This window comes from Urocitellus parryii, chromosome 15 (assembly GCF_045843805.1).
Source record: "Urocitellus parryii isolate mUroPar1 chromosome 15, mUroPar1.hap1, whole genome shotgun sequence".
NCBI lineage: Eukaryota > Metazoa > Chordata > Mammalia > Rodentia > Sciuridae > Urocitellus > Urocitellus parryii.
Genome location: NC_135545.1, coordinates 9,129,760 through 9,142,948, shown reverse-complemented (window position 1 = coordinate 9,142,948; position 13,189 = coordinate 9,129,760).

The following is a 13,189-nucleotide window of genomic DNA, read 5'->3' as shown; positions in this document are numbered from 1 at the left end:
AGCCTCCAAATGGATGACAATTAGCTGGATGGCAAGCTTGTTAAGAGCAATGCAGCTAGGCAAGAAGATGCCCTCAACAAAGCAAGACAACATGAGTCAGCACAGAGCTTGATACAAAGGAAAGCCAGCATTCACCAGGGAGGGAGCATTACAGATATTCACAGACATGGCCTGAGGGTGCACTAATAGACCTGAGTGAAGGGTTTGAATTATTTGGAGAAAAAAAAAAAAAGAAAGAGGTATAGCTCAGGGTAGAGGCAGAAAAAAGGTAGAGGTGTAGCTCAGGGGGTAGGCATGTGCTTAGCATGCACAAGACCCTGGGTTCCATCCCCAGTACCAAAAGAGAAAAAGACAAAGAATTGATAGAAAAAAGAGATGATTGCCATCATACTTTAAGTTTGCACACTAAAAGAATCTGAGTGTAATTACTAAGAGGAAAGAAAAAACTACATGATATGTAAACTAGTAGAATTTTATCTAAATAGTGGGGGTGGGAGCAAGATTTGTCTTAACATACTGAAGGAAAAATAAAAAAAGGGGGAGAAAAGACACAAACTAAAATTTAGCAATTAAGGAGGGGACATAAAAATGATCTTACAAAAATAAAAAAGATTATGAAATAATACTATAAATAATTATATTTAGGTAACTTATTAACAAATTAGATATGTTACATAAATAAGTTAAACTTAGTTATCCAAAGTAGACACAACAAATTCCAGAACATAGATAAAATGAGTAAATTCCTACAAAGATATAAGTGACTAAAAACGGACTCAAAAAAATAAAAAATAAAGGAGAATAACTGAATACACCTATAAGAAATGAAATGAGTAGGCCATGCACAGCAGCATGAGCCTGTAGTCCCAGTGCTTGGGAGACTGAGGAGGGGGAATTCCTGGAGCCCAGGAGTTTAAAATCAGTCTGGGCAACATACAAACCCCATCTCAAAACAAACAAATACAAAGATTTAACCATCTATCCCACCAGAGAAACAACAACAAAAATTTAACTTTATCAAAACTCTGGCAAACTGTCAAAGGTTTACAGCCACCAAATGAGCCCTTATTAAGAAAAAGGTGACTGGAACCTGGCAGGAGAGCTTTTGGCACTTTAGCTTACCCTGGCTCTATCCCCATTCCCTGTCTTAGTAATGGTCCTAAAGATATGGCCCATGTATCTGGTGTGGGTGCTGAAACAGAGGATTCTGTTCTCAAAGAACTGAGGCTGGATGACCTGTCAATGGCTTCCTGAAGGTCTGACATCAAGGTCTTGCCTTTATGTGGCCTAACTTGGAAACTTCTCAGAACATACATTGGCTTGAGAAGGGTGTTTGTTGAAACCATTACAAGCAAATGGACCAGCCATTGCAACCTGGGGCAAAGGAGATTGATTGGGGCAAACAACTGACCTGCCAAAAGCCAGAGAAGAAAAGCTGGGAGTCAGATGTTTGGGGAATAAGAGCTTTAAAAAGTTTCCACACTAGCATTCTTACAAAATTAAATTTAATCTTATCATGTGATATAGCAACTGCACTCCTAGTTGTCTATCCAATGGATGTGAAAATGCATGTCTAAGCAAAAACCGCATGCAAATATTTACAACAGTTTTAGTCATAACTGCAAAAATTTGAAGCAACCAAGATTCCCTCAGTAGGTGAATGAATAAATTGTTGATCTATCCAACAATAGAATATTATTCAGCAATAAAAACCTTTTGAGATTTGAGACAACTCATGATTCTCAGGGCTCTCTGGGTTTCCAAAAACCAGAACAGGCAGGCAAAACTGATTTGTCCACCAATTCCAGTGCTGCTTCTGTAACCACAACTCACTGTCAGTAAAAACAAGGTCGTTGGGCTGGGGATGTGGCTCAAGCAGTAGCGCGGTCGCCTAGCATGCATGCAGCCCGGGTTCGATCCTCAGCACCACATACAAACAAAGATGTTGTGTCCGCTGAAAACTAAAAAATAAATATTAAAGTTCTCTCTCTCTCTCTCTCTCTCTCTCTCTCTCAAAAAAAAAAAAACAAGGTCATAGTAATCACACTTACAAAGCACTCTCTCTGTGTCAAGTATCGTGCCAAGAGCATCATATGCATTAATACATACCCCTTGTAACAACTTGGAGAAGATTCTATTATTACTTCTATTTTATAGATAAGAAAAATGTGAATAAGTATTTGTGCAAAGTGACACACCTAACAAGTGGTTAAGCCAGATCTTAAGTCTGGATATTTGGACTTTGGAGTCTATGTTCTTACCCTATACAGAACATATTCTCTAGAAACTGTACACCACACTGTTCCAATTATAAATTAGGGTGGGGAGAGAAAGAGAATGTGTCTAGACTTCCCAAGTGCCTAATCACCTACTTTCTAACATACTCACATAGTCCATAGAACAAACTGATCTGGTTACAACCCCAGAAGAGCCAGACCAAAGTTCAAGGCCATGCTTTGATATTTACATTTTCCAAATATAACAACACAAGATCCCAAGATGATACTGAACTTGTTCTATTAACAAAGAAATTCAAGAAGTGTTTTAGTACTTTCTATATACAGAGCTCCCAGCTCCCCATGGGGCAGGATTCATGATCCCAGATAACTTTGTAGATATTCCCAGGGCCTGAATACTCTTTCTAAGAATTTAATAAGTTTCTACTTTCCTTTTCAGGATAATCTATTTAAAAAATAACACAGTATATGTATATCATTGGATGATCACCTTAAAATCAAAGTAGTGTCAAATGCCTGGATGAATTTATCATTGCACTCATTCCAGAAAGAACTGCTTTAATTGCCACCTGCTAAAGGGAAGAGGATAGAAGTGCATTTAGCTCATAATAACCCCTTCGGGATCAACTTGAGGCCAACTGACATAGTGATATGAATGGAGGTTTGCAGCATGTAGATCAAATGGAAAAGGGATGGAGAACTGAGTCATCACAGGGTTTTAGTTAAGCCAAAAGGGCTTAGCATGCAGTCAGCTGAGTAACCATTTCAAGGAGCAGTGAAGTTTCAGCAAAATAGCCTCCCTCTCAATAAATTAATGTTTGTAATTTGAATTGCACTAGTTGGTTTGTCTTGTTTGCATTTCATTTGCAAATTGATTTTGGCTTTAGAGCTACACAAGAACTATGAGGTTTAGTTTCGGATCAAAGGTGACCAGTGTCTTGTTACTGCCCGGAGGAGTCCAAGCCACACTAAATCTTTTTTTTTTTTTTTTTTAATATTTTATTTTTTAGTTATCGGCGGACACAACATCTTTGTTTGATGTGGTGCTGAGGATCGAACCCGGGCTGCACGCATGCCAGGCGAGCGCGCTACCACTGAGCCACATCTCCAGCCCTCACACTAAATCTTAATATCTCAAATAATTAACAAATAATAAAACACACTCAGAAATATATTTACAAACTGCGAAGCCCCTGATAGATCTAGTCCAGTCTAGTCCACATGGATGCTGGAACTAGATAAAGAAAAGATGGTTCTGGTGATTTATTTAAGAGGGGTACATCAAAGGCAGGGATAAGGTTTCAAGGGTGGAGTCTTGCTTCCTGATGTCTTACATTCAGCAGGTTGATTGCTGAGATTCAGCAGGTTGATTGACATCTCAGCAAGTCACACCCATCTCAGGTGCTTGTGGGATCTTAGGCAAAGCTTAATTGAACTTTCCCTTGAGGGGGAAGTTCACCTGTATCAAGTGGTCAATGGGGGGGGGGTTCTAGGGAGTTCCCCAATGCCAGACTTATCCCCTCAGGAGGCTACTATGCGCAACATAGCCCACACACACAGCCCACAGACTGCTTGTGACACTTTAGATTCTTCGGCTTTGTTGTATCATCATTGATGCCTTATTTAATAATTTAAACAACAATTTAAGTCAACACTGGGAATCCAAAGCAAAAATTTAAATTTTTTTCTTAGCCAGGCAAGGTGGCACATGCCTATAATCTCAGAGATTTGGGAGGCTGAGGCAAGAGGATCATGAGTTCAAGGTCAGCTTCTGCAACTTAGAGAAACCTCAAGCTTTAGTGAGACTTAGTGAGACTGTGTCTCAAAATAAAAAATGAAAAGGATTGGGGATGTAGCTCAGTGACAAAAATCTCTGGGTTCATCGCCAGTGCTCCCTCCAATATCTTTTCTTTTAAAAAAGGCCCATTGTTTCACTACTAATAGATATAAAGGAGTAAAGGGATTGTCTTCCATGAAATGCTACAACTTTTGGGGAAAGAATTCTTTGAGAGAATTTTAATATTTATTTTTTAGTTTTTTTTGGAGGACACAACATCTTTGTTGGTATGTGGTGCTGAGGATCGAACCCGGGCCGCACGCATGCCAGGCAAGCGCGCTACCGCTTGAGCCACATCCCCAGCCAGGGAAAGAATTCTATAATAGGGTTTCAAACTACAGAAATAATTCACAGGAGATAAACAAAATTCACTGTCACATTGTTTGGAGGAACCATTTAAATGTCTACTTTTTTTTTTTTTTTAAAGAGAGAGTGAGAGAGGAGAGAGAGAGAGAATTTTTATTATGTTTTAGTTCTCGGCGGACACAACATCTTTGTTGGTATGCGGTGCTGAGGATCGAACCCGGGCCGCACGCATGCCAGGCCGGCGCGCTACCGCTTGAGCCACATCCCCAGCCCTTAAATGTCTACTTGGTCTTCAAAAATATTGTACTTATCCTGCAATATATTTAAAATTTTTTCAATTAGTTATCAAGTTGAAAAATACAGAGTGACACTATCCAAAAGAAGTGTCTGCTGATAGAAATGTTCTAAACCTACACTGTACAACATGATTGTCACTGGCCACATATAGCCATTAAGCACGTAGAAATGTGACTATGGAACTAAACTCTTAATTTAGTTTAATTAAACTTACGTTAAATAACTATGAGTAGCTAATGGTCACCACATTGGACACTACAAGATCTAGAGTTTTTCGTTAAGTTAGGCTTTCCTATACTCACTTCATGCTAACTTCAAGCATGAAACGCAAATTTGTGAGGTGTTCCATATTTTTTTTTTTTAAATTAGGCTTTCCTACTTCCGTTTTAAAATCTGAAAGAAAAAATCTGAAGTTCTGTCAACACTGAGTCCACACTCTTCAAGGCCACCACTGGCTGAGGCTGAGAAGCTGGAGCTGACTTTAGACATTAGCCTTTGCCTCAATCCCTCCCTCCCACTCCCCATCTCTAACACCCTCCCACTTCACTCTTCTATGTGTCCTGCTAGTCCTCTGGAGACATCTGAATTTTGACCCTGCTAAGTGTAGTTCCTGTAACCAAATCCTCTTAACTCAGCTCTGCCAGATGAAACTCTTCAAAACCAGGCCTACAGGCCCCCTCCACTGTAGAGAACATTCCCAACATAACAAAATTTGAGATTTCTCTCTCCTTTGAGCTCTCATAAGCATTTGCCTGAAAATCCACTTAACACCTATCCTAAAGGGCCTTGAAAGCAATAATCTCTCAGGTTCTCCTACTTTCCCCAGGCTACCAGCTCTAGGATGGCTGGAACTCTGTCTTAAATGTCTGTGCTTCTGCACAGCATATTGCCTGGCACAGAATTTTGATTACAGAAGGCTCTCAGCCCCCTCTACCCTGATGAGTGACAGGATTCCATCATGCCATTTCTTTTCTTCTTTGAAAAACTCCAACCTGTTGTTCTGTCAGCCTTTTTTCTCTTCTTTTCCTTTCTGTCTCTGATCCCATTACCAGGGAATAACCAAGTCAGAGTAACACCAGGTTAGAGCTGGGAGACAGGAAAGACTTAGTTATGCTATTTATTCGCCCTAGTTATGCTATTTATTTCCCTATACTTCCACTTTATTTACAACTATTGTAAATGACACACCCATTTTGTATTGTGTTTGGCCTACACAGTGTTTTTACAAATTGAATTAGTCATCAACATTTCTTTTCAATGGAGAGATTTCATCCACATAGGTGGATTTCTGGCTTCTCTTGAAAATTCTAAGATTTGATATTCCCTGGCAGTTAACAATAGAACAGAGCTGAGGGAAAACTGTCATCTTTGAAGAGGGCTCTTGGCCTCAGTCCCCACAGTCCTCACTTATCTTCCTGCCTGGCTCTTATAATAATTATCATTATAATAACAATAACAGCAGCAAACTTTTTAAAGGCTTCATTATATGCCAAGTACTAGTGCAATCACTTACACATTATCTTATTTAGTTCCCATAACACCTCTTTGAGGCATGTACTATATTATTAACTCTATTCCATGGGTTAAGTAAGTAAAGCCCAGAGAAGTTAAGTAATCTACTGAAAATCAGAATTAAGATTCAGCCCTGAGTAGTCCAATTTCAAATCCTTTATATCTAACCACTCCTCTATGCTATTATTACACACTTGAGATCGGGACGCCTGCCCTACATTCTGCATATACATTTTTAAGTTGAACAATCAAGGAAGACTCCCTCTTCTAGCCATATAACCAATGTATAATTTTAACCAGATGGTTAATTCATTTACTCTGATCACTCATTCAAAGAGTGGATTTGTTTTCAATGGGAAAGAGAAATAGGAAATCAAAAGGTTACTTAAAAGAGAAAATCTTTACATAGAATTAAATAAAGAAGACACCCAAATTTCTTATTCTCCAAAAGCTGATCCTAGTAGAAATGGCAGATAAGCATTAGACTCTGGAAGGGCAATTTTCATAGTAAGGCGGATGCAGGGGAACTCCAGGGGCTCTCAACTGTCAGGGAGTGGGTAAAATCGAAACCACTTTCATGATAATATTGAAGCCTTTTCATTCTCAGTGAAGCTTCCCAGAGATTACAAACCATGTGATATTTCAAGAGGCTAAATGCAGAAATTGATATGAGAATGCAGATGACCATAAAAATGTAAATCAATACCATTCTCCTTACTAAATTTTTGAAATAGTTTTTTAAATAAAAATGTGTCAATTAGAGCCAGGCGTGGTAGCCCATGCCTGTAACTGTGGAGGCTGAGGCAGGAGGATTGTAAAATTCAAGGCCAGCCTCAGTGAGACCTTTCTCAAAATAAAATTTTAAATGGCCTTAGGATATAGCTCATTGGTAAAGCACCTTGGGTTTCAATCAAACAAAAACAACAACTGCAATGTGTGTAGCCTTTACAGACTAGCTCCTTTCACTTAGTTGCATACATTTTAAAGAGTCAATTGTATTCAAATGTAATGGGTTCATTATTGTTTTGTGTGGTGCTGGGGATCAAACCCAGGATCTGGCTAGTGCTCTACCACAGAGCCACACTCCCAGTACCTTATTACTGTTATTTTAAAGTTAACTATTGGGGTTGGGAAATTAGTTCAGTGTAGAATATTTGTTTAGCGTGCACAAGGTCCCAGGTTTAATCTCTAGCACTGCAAAAAATAATAGTTTATTAAACTAACAACAAATATCAGTAGCTATAGGTTACATGGACAAAAACTCCATGGGATTCTCAATAATTTGTAGGTGTAAAGGAATCTTAAAATCAAGTTAGAGAACTGCTTGCTGTTTGAAAGAGCAAAAGTCCTGTGTGTACACATGTGCCCAGGAGGGTATATCTTGGACAGGAAAAAAAAAAAAAAAAAAACCCTAAACCAAAAATTCCAAACTGGTGGCTGGCACACCTATTTTATAAGACTCTCATGCTTTCTTACTCAGTTCTTAAACTATTAAATTCATTGCCAGCATTTACAAACCAGAAGGTTTCACATAGTTTTCTGGCCTTTTCTCAAAAAAATGAAAATTTGTGGCAGCACTGGCTTGGCATTTCCACTTAGCTATTTCCACTGGCTGGCTTTACTTGATGAGGCACACACTTTGGTTCACCATAATCCCTCATCTGCCCATCTCTGTAGGGACCTGAATTGCTACCCTGTGTTAAAGAAACAAAAATCTTTTTTGCAGTAAACATCAACAATGAAATATTCATCAATCTAGTAAGTATCTGCATTCCTCCAAAGAGGACAACTTGCATAATAAATAGCACTTCATTTTCTGACTTCTCAAAGCAACAACTTGTATGGTCTCACAGTTGGTAAAGACCCTGGATTAGAAACACTTCTGAAGAAGGATCCAAGTGACAAAGTAAGCGTCTTTGGACAAGTGCAAAGGGAGGAAACTCACCAGAGGAGCAAGGGAGTGGATCTCCAGGGAACACAAGGGCCCTTTAAGTCCCTCAGGGAGGGGATTCAAGTGACAAGCAGACCTTGGTTATTTCTTCCTGGAATGCTGAGTGGTAATTTCAGGACACTCATCCAATTTCTTTTGCCCTGAAAGCAGGTGGTGGAAAGGAAGGGGCCGTCAGAACTTCTGCCCCCAAAGAAAGGAGGGCAAAGGTGATATATGGGGGAAAGACAATTTTGGAAGAAAGAAGAAAGGAATACTAAACTGGGGAGATAGAGTAAAGAAAAAAAGTTTTATGGTAAAAATGAAATTATTTTTTCTTTTCTTATTTCCCCCTGGGGAAGGGAACTAGAGAGTTTTGCTGGGAGAAGCCTAATTGGGGTGAAATTGGTGATAAAAAGGAATTTTTGTTGGAAAGGTAGGGAGGGGAAGAAGGTTGGAGAAATAAATATTAGACAAAAGAGAAACTGGAGAAACTGAGTTGGTTTGTTCTAAATGGGAAAGTATTCCAAAAAGAGGAATTCTGGGTGAAAATAAAGATTTTTTTGCTGGAAAGAGATCCTGAATAGAGGGGGGGAAATTTGGGTTTAAAAAAAATAGTTTTTGTTAGAGGACGCTCCTAAAAGTATGGAGAGGGCAGTAATGGAGGAAGATGGGACAGGCTTTTGTTTTTGCTGGAAGAATCTACAAAGAGAGAATCTGGGTCCCCTGATGCGGGACTACTGAGGAGGAAGGGGGGACTTAGCAGAAGGGGCCTGGAAGGGGATGGCAAATGCAAGGCCGAGATGCAGAGGTGCGGAGGTTGGGCAGGGCCCGCGGCGCGAGCTGGGGAGGTGCGAGGGGGCAGTTAGGGCCTGGGGGGCGGGGGAGGAGAGAAAAGGGGGTGCAGCGGACCCGGGGCCCTGAGGAGAATCTTCTCCCCGGGAGAAGATGCAGCGCGGCCTGGAGCTGTTGGGGTGCAGAAGGTGCGTGCGTGACGCAGGGTGAGGGGCGCCCCTCGAAGGGGAGGTGGGCCCCCTAAAAAAGAAATACAGACACGAATGAGGCTGTAAAAGGGGGGAGGGGTTGAAATAAGAGGAAGGGGCGGGAAAGGGGGGCAGGGGGAAAGGGGAGGGGGCAAGGGCAGCAGCAACCGGGTTTTACCCGACCCCGGGGGCTGGCGCGCCGGGCCTCGCGCCTCGCGCCTCGCGGGCCTCGCAGCGGCCGCCCGCCTGGCCGCGAGCCGCCCGCCGCCCGGCGCGCACGCGCAGCCCGGCCCGCCCGGCGCTCCCCTATCCCCCGCAGCGCGTGCGCGCGTGCGTGGCCTCGCGTCGCCCAGAGCGGCCTCGAGCCATCCTCTCGCCGCCTGGGCTCCCAGCGCGTGCCGCTCGACCGCGCAGCCCGGGCGGCTCCGGCGAGGGGCGGGGCCGCGGGGGGCGGGGCCTGTCGGTCATATGACCCGCCGCAGGCGGGAAAGAAGGCGGTTGGTCGCCATTTTGGGAGGCGGGCGGTTGAGGGCTGGAGAGGGTGCCAGCCTGGCTGGGGAGGGGCTGCAGGGGGAGGGGGCCGGCCCCACGGTCCACACACCCACCGAGGCCGAGAGTCCAGCCGCCTGGCCATTGTTCCCGCAGCCCGGCGTTAGAACACAGCGGCCTTGCGCCCGCGGTGCTCAGCCCGGCAGTGGGGGCCTGGCGGAGCCAGGGCTGGAGCCACTGAGGCCGGCTGCCGCAGGCGTGGGGACTCGGGCGCTTGCGAACCTCGGAGGGCACCTGGCCGCGACCCGCTACTGTTGGCAGACGCGGGTCCGGCGGTGATGGGCACGCAGTGGCCCAGGCGCTCCCTGGCAAGGAGTTGGAATCTCCAGCCACTGACCGGAGTCCCGTGCTTCGAAACTGAAGGCACGGGGTAGAGAGACCCCGGCCTGCGGTGGAAGGGGCACGACCAAGAGCACTGGGGCCCTACTCGGGTGACGGCTGCACAACTCGGCATATTTGCCAAAAATCTTTGAAGTGTGCAGTTAAAATGGGTAACGTGTAAATTACCCCTTATTAAGGTGTCCCCCCACCTTTGCTCCCTGGGGGAGACGACAGAATGGAAAGGACAGGAACTGCTACCCTGGTTTTGAATCCCTTCATTGGGCAAATACGGAATTTATGTTCTAGGTGCTGAGATAACGTCTGGGGCATGCTGTAGAGCAACAGGTTCAATAGAAATAAAATACAATTCCCGAGCACTGGCCACAGGTTCCCTTAGCCATGTTCTTTTTTAAAAGGGTGAAGTTACCCTTAATATATTTGACTCCAAATAATATCTCACTGTTATCAATACGCAAATTTTAAATAGTTTAGAAAATGTTTTGGACTACATCTTTTAAATCTGGTGGGTATGTCACATTCCCAGGGCATCTTAATTCAGACTGACCGTGTGTGGAGGGCGGCATAGGCCCATGTAGCTGGTGGCTCTGGTATTGGACAGCATACCTCTCCAAAGGAAATAAATATAGACCTGAAGAAAATAGGAAAACTATAGAAATTCCTGGGAGACAAGAAGAACAGCAAGTGCAAAGACCCCCTTTGAAGACAACAAGAAGACCAGAATGGTTACGACCATGCGAATAAAAGAATAAACTAGGGATAATCATCATGTAGAGCCTTGTAGGTCATGCTAAGGCAGGAAGTAAACACACAAAAGTGTCTTGAGAGACACATTTTTAAAAAATAATTTCAGCTCTGTAATCTCTCCCCTCATGGAGGAAGTAAGGACACTAGTGCTATAAAAAAATAGGATTTAGGGGCTAGGGATATAGCTCAGTTGGTAGAGTGCTTGTCTAGCATTCACATAGGCCCTGGGTTCAATCCCCAGCACCACCTAAAAAGTTGAACAGGATTTAAGCTCCTGAAATAAACTAACAATTCTCAGTTCTTAGACAAACATTCAACCCTTTTAAGGATGCAGACAGAAGATACTTGCAATGCAAAGAATTCACATTCAGGGCTGGGGCTATTCAGTGGTAGAGCACTTCGATCCTCAGCACCACATAAAAATAAATAAATGAAGATATTGTGCCCATCTACAACTAAAAATATTTTTAAAAATTCACATTCAGGGGCTGGGGTTGTGGCTAACTGGTAGAGCATTTGCCTCACACATGTGAGGTACTGGGTTTGATCCTCAGCATAACATAAAGATATTGTGTCCATCTACAACTAAAAAATATATTAAAGAATTCACTCAGAATTAAGTTGTAGATGAACACATTATTTTTATTTTTTATGTGGTGCTGGGGATCTAGCCTGGTGTCTCATCTGTGCTAGGCAAGTGCTCTACCACTGAATCACAACCCCAGCCCCTAGAATTTATTTTAAAAGCTTAAAGTAGGGGCTGAGGTTGTGGTTCAGTGGGAGAGTGCCTGCCTAGCAGCAGCGAAGCTCTGGATTCAATCCTCAGCACTACATAAAAATAAATAAATAAAGGTATTGTGTCCAACTACAACTAAAAAATAAGATTAAAAAAATAAAAGGTTGGGGCAAGGGTTGTGGCTTAGCAGTAGAACGCTCGCCTCGTACGTGCGAGACCCTGGGTTCGATCCTCAGCACCACATACCAAAATACACAAGTGAAATAAAGGTGTTGGACAACTACAACTAAAAAATATTAAAAAAGAAGCTTAACGTAAATGAGGCAACCTAATTTAAAAGAATAAAAATATACTAAAAAGGATTTCATGGCTGGGCTTGTGGCTCAGTGGTAGAGCATTTACCTAGCATGTGTGAGGCACTGGGTTTGATCCTCAGCACCACAAAAAATAAATCTCTAAACAACTAAAAAAAAATTTTTAAAAAGGACTTCATTCAGGAGGAAATTGAAATGAGAGCTAACCATATAACAAAGGGGATGCAAATTAAAACCAGATTCTGTGAAACATCAGTCTGGCAAATTTTTACATTTATTTTTCTATCAGGTAAGATAAAAGGAACTTCTTGCAAGGTATCAGAAATAGTTGAAATTGGTGCGGCCACATTAGAAAACAAGTTTGCCTTTTTTTTTTTTTTTTAAGAGAGAGTGAGAGGGGGGAGAGAGAGAGAGAATTTTTAATATTTATTTTTTAGTTCTCGGCGGACACAACATCTTTGTTGGTATGTGGTGCTGAGGATCGAACCCGGGCCGCACGCATGCCAGGCGAGCACGCTACCACTTGAGCCACATCCCCAGCCCAAGTTTGCCTTTTTAAACACATGAAAGATGTAACATGTCCCATGCCCCAACAAACCCCACACCCGAAGGTCAACTTGAGGGAAATTCTTGTTTATGTGCCCCAGAAGATGTGCATGAGCACTGATATTTATAATAGGGAAGAAAATCTAGATTGGACCCTGGATCATGGAAAAAGAAAAAAAAAAGACATTAGTGGAAAAACTAGTGAGATCTGAAGACTGAAAAAAAAAAGACTGAAATTCAGTAGTAATATAAGTTGTTTGTGGAGTTTCAACAAATGTACTGTAATAAGTTGTAACATCAGGGGACGCTGGGTGAGGGGGCCAGGATTCTGTACTATCTTTTTAACTTTTCTACAAATCAAAATTATTCTGAAAGTATTTAGAAATGAAAAGGAAAGAAATGTCTCATGGGACTGGACATAACGTGACATACTTAATAACCAAATACTATACAGCAGTGAATATGTGTCTGTTTCCATTACATACAACAGAGACGGGCTCCTATTTACTTATAAAGTTTTAAAACAAGCAAAATGAACCAACATATACTTTTGGGAAATGATTTTATGAAAAAATTATTTTTTAAAAAAACATGAGAAAAGATAAAACAGAGTTTAGCACCTTGGAGGGATGAGAGAATGGCCCACACAGGGACTTCAAAGAAAATAGAAATTGTTTTTTCTTAAACTGTGTCATGGGATCACAGTTGTTCATTTTGTTCTTATTCTTATAACATATATATGAGGGTTTTTAAAAACTCTCTGCTCTGAGCCAGGCACTGTGGCAGATGCCTGTAATCTCAGTAGCTCAGGAGGATGAGGCAGGAGGATCACAAATTCAAGGCCAACTTCGGCAATTTA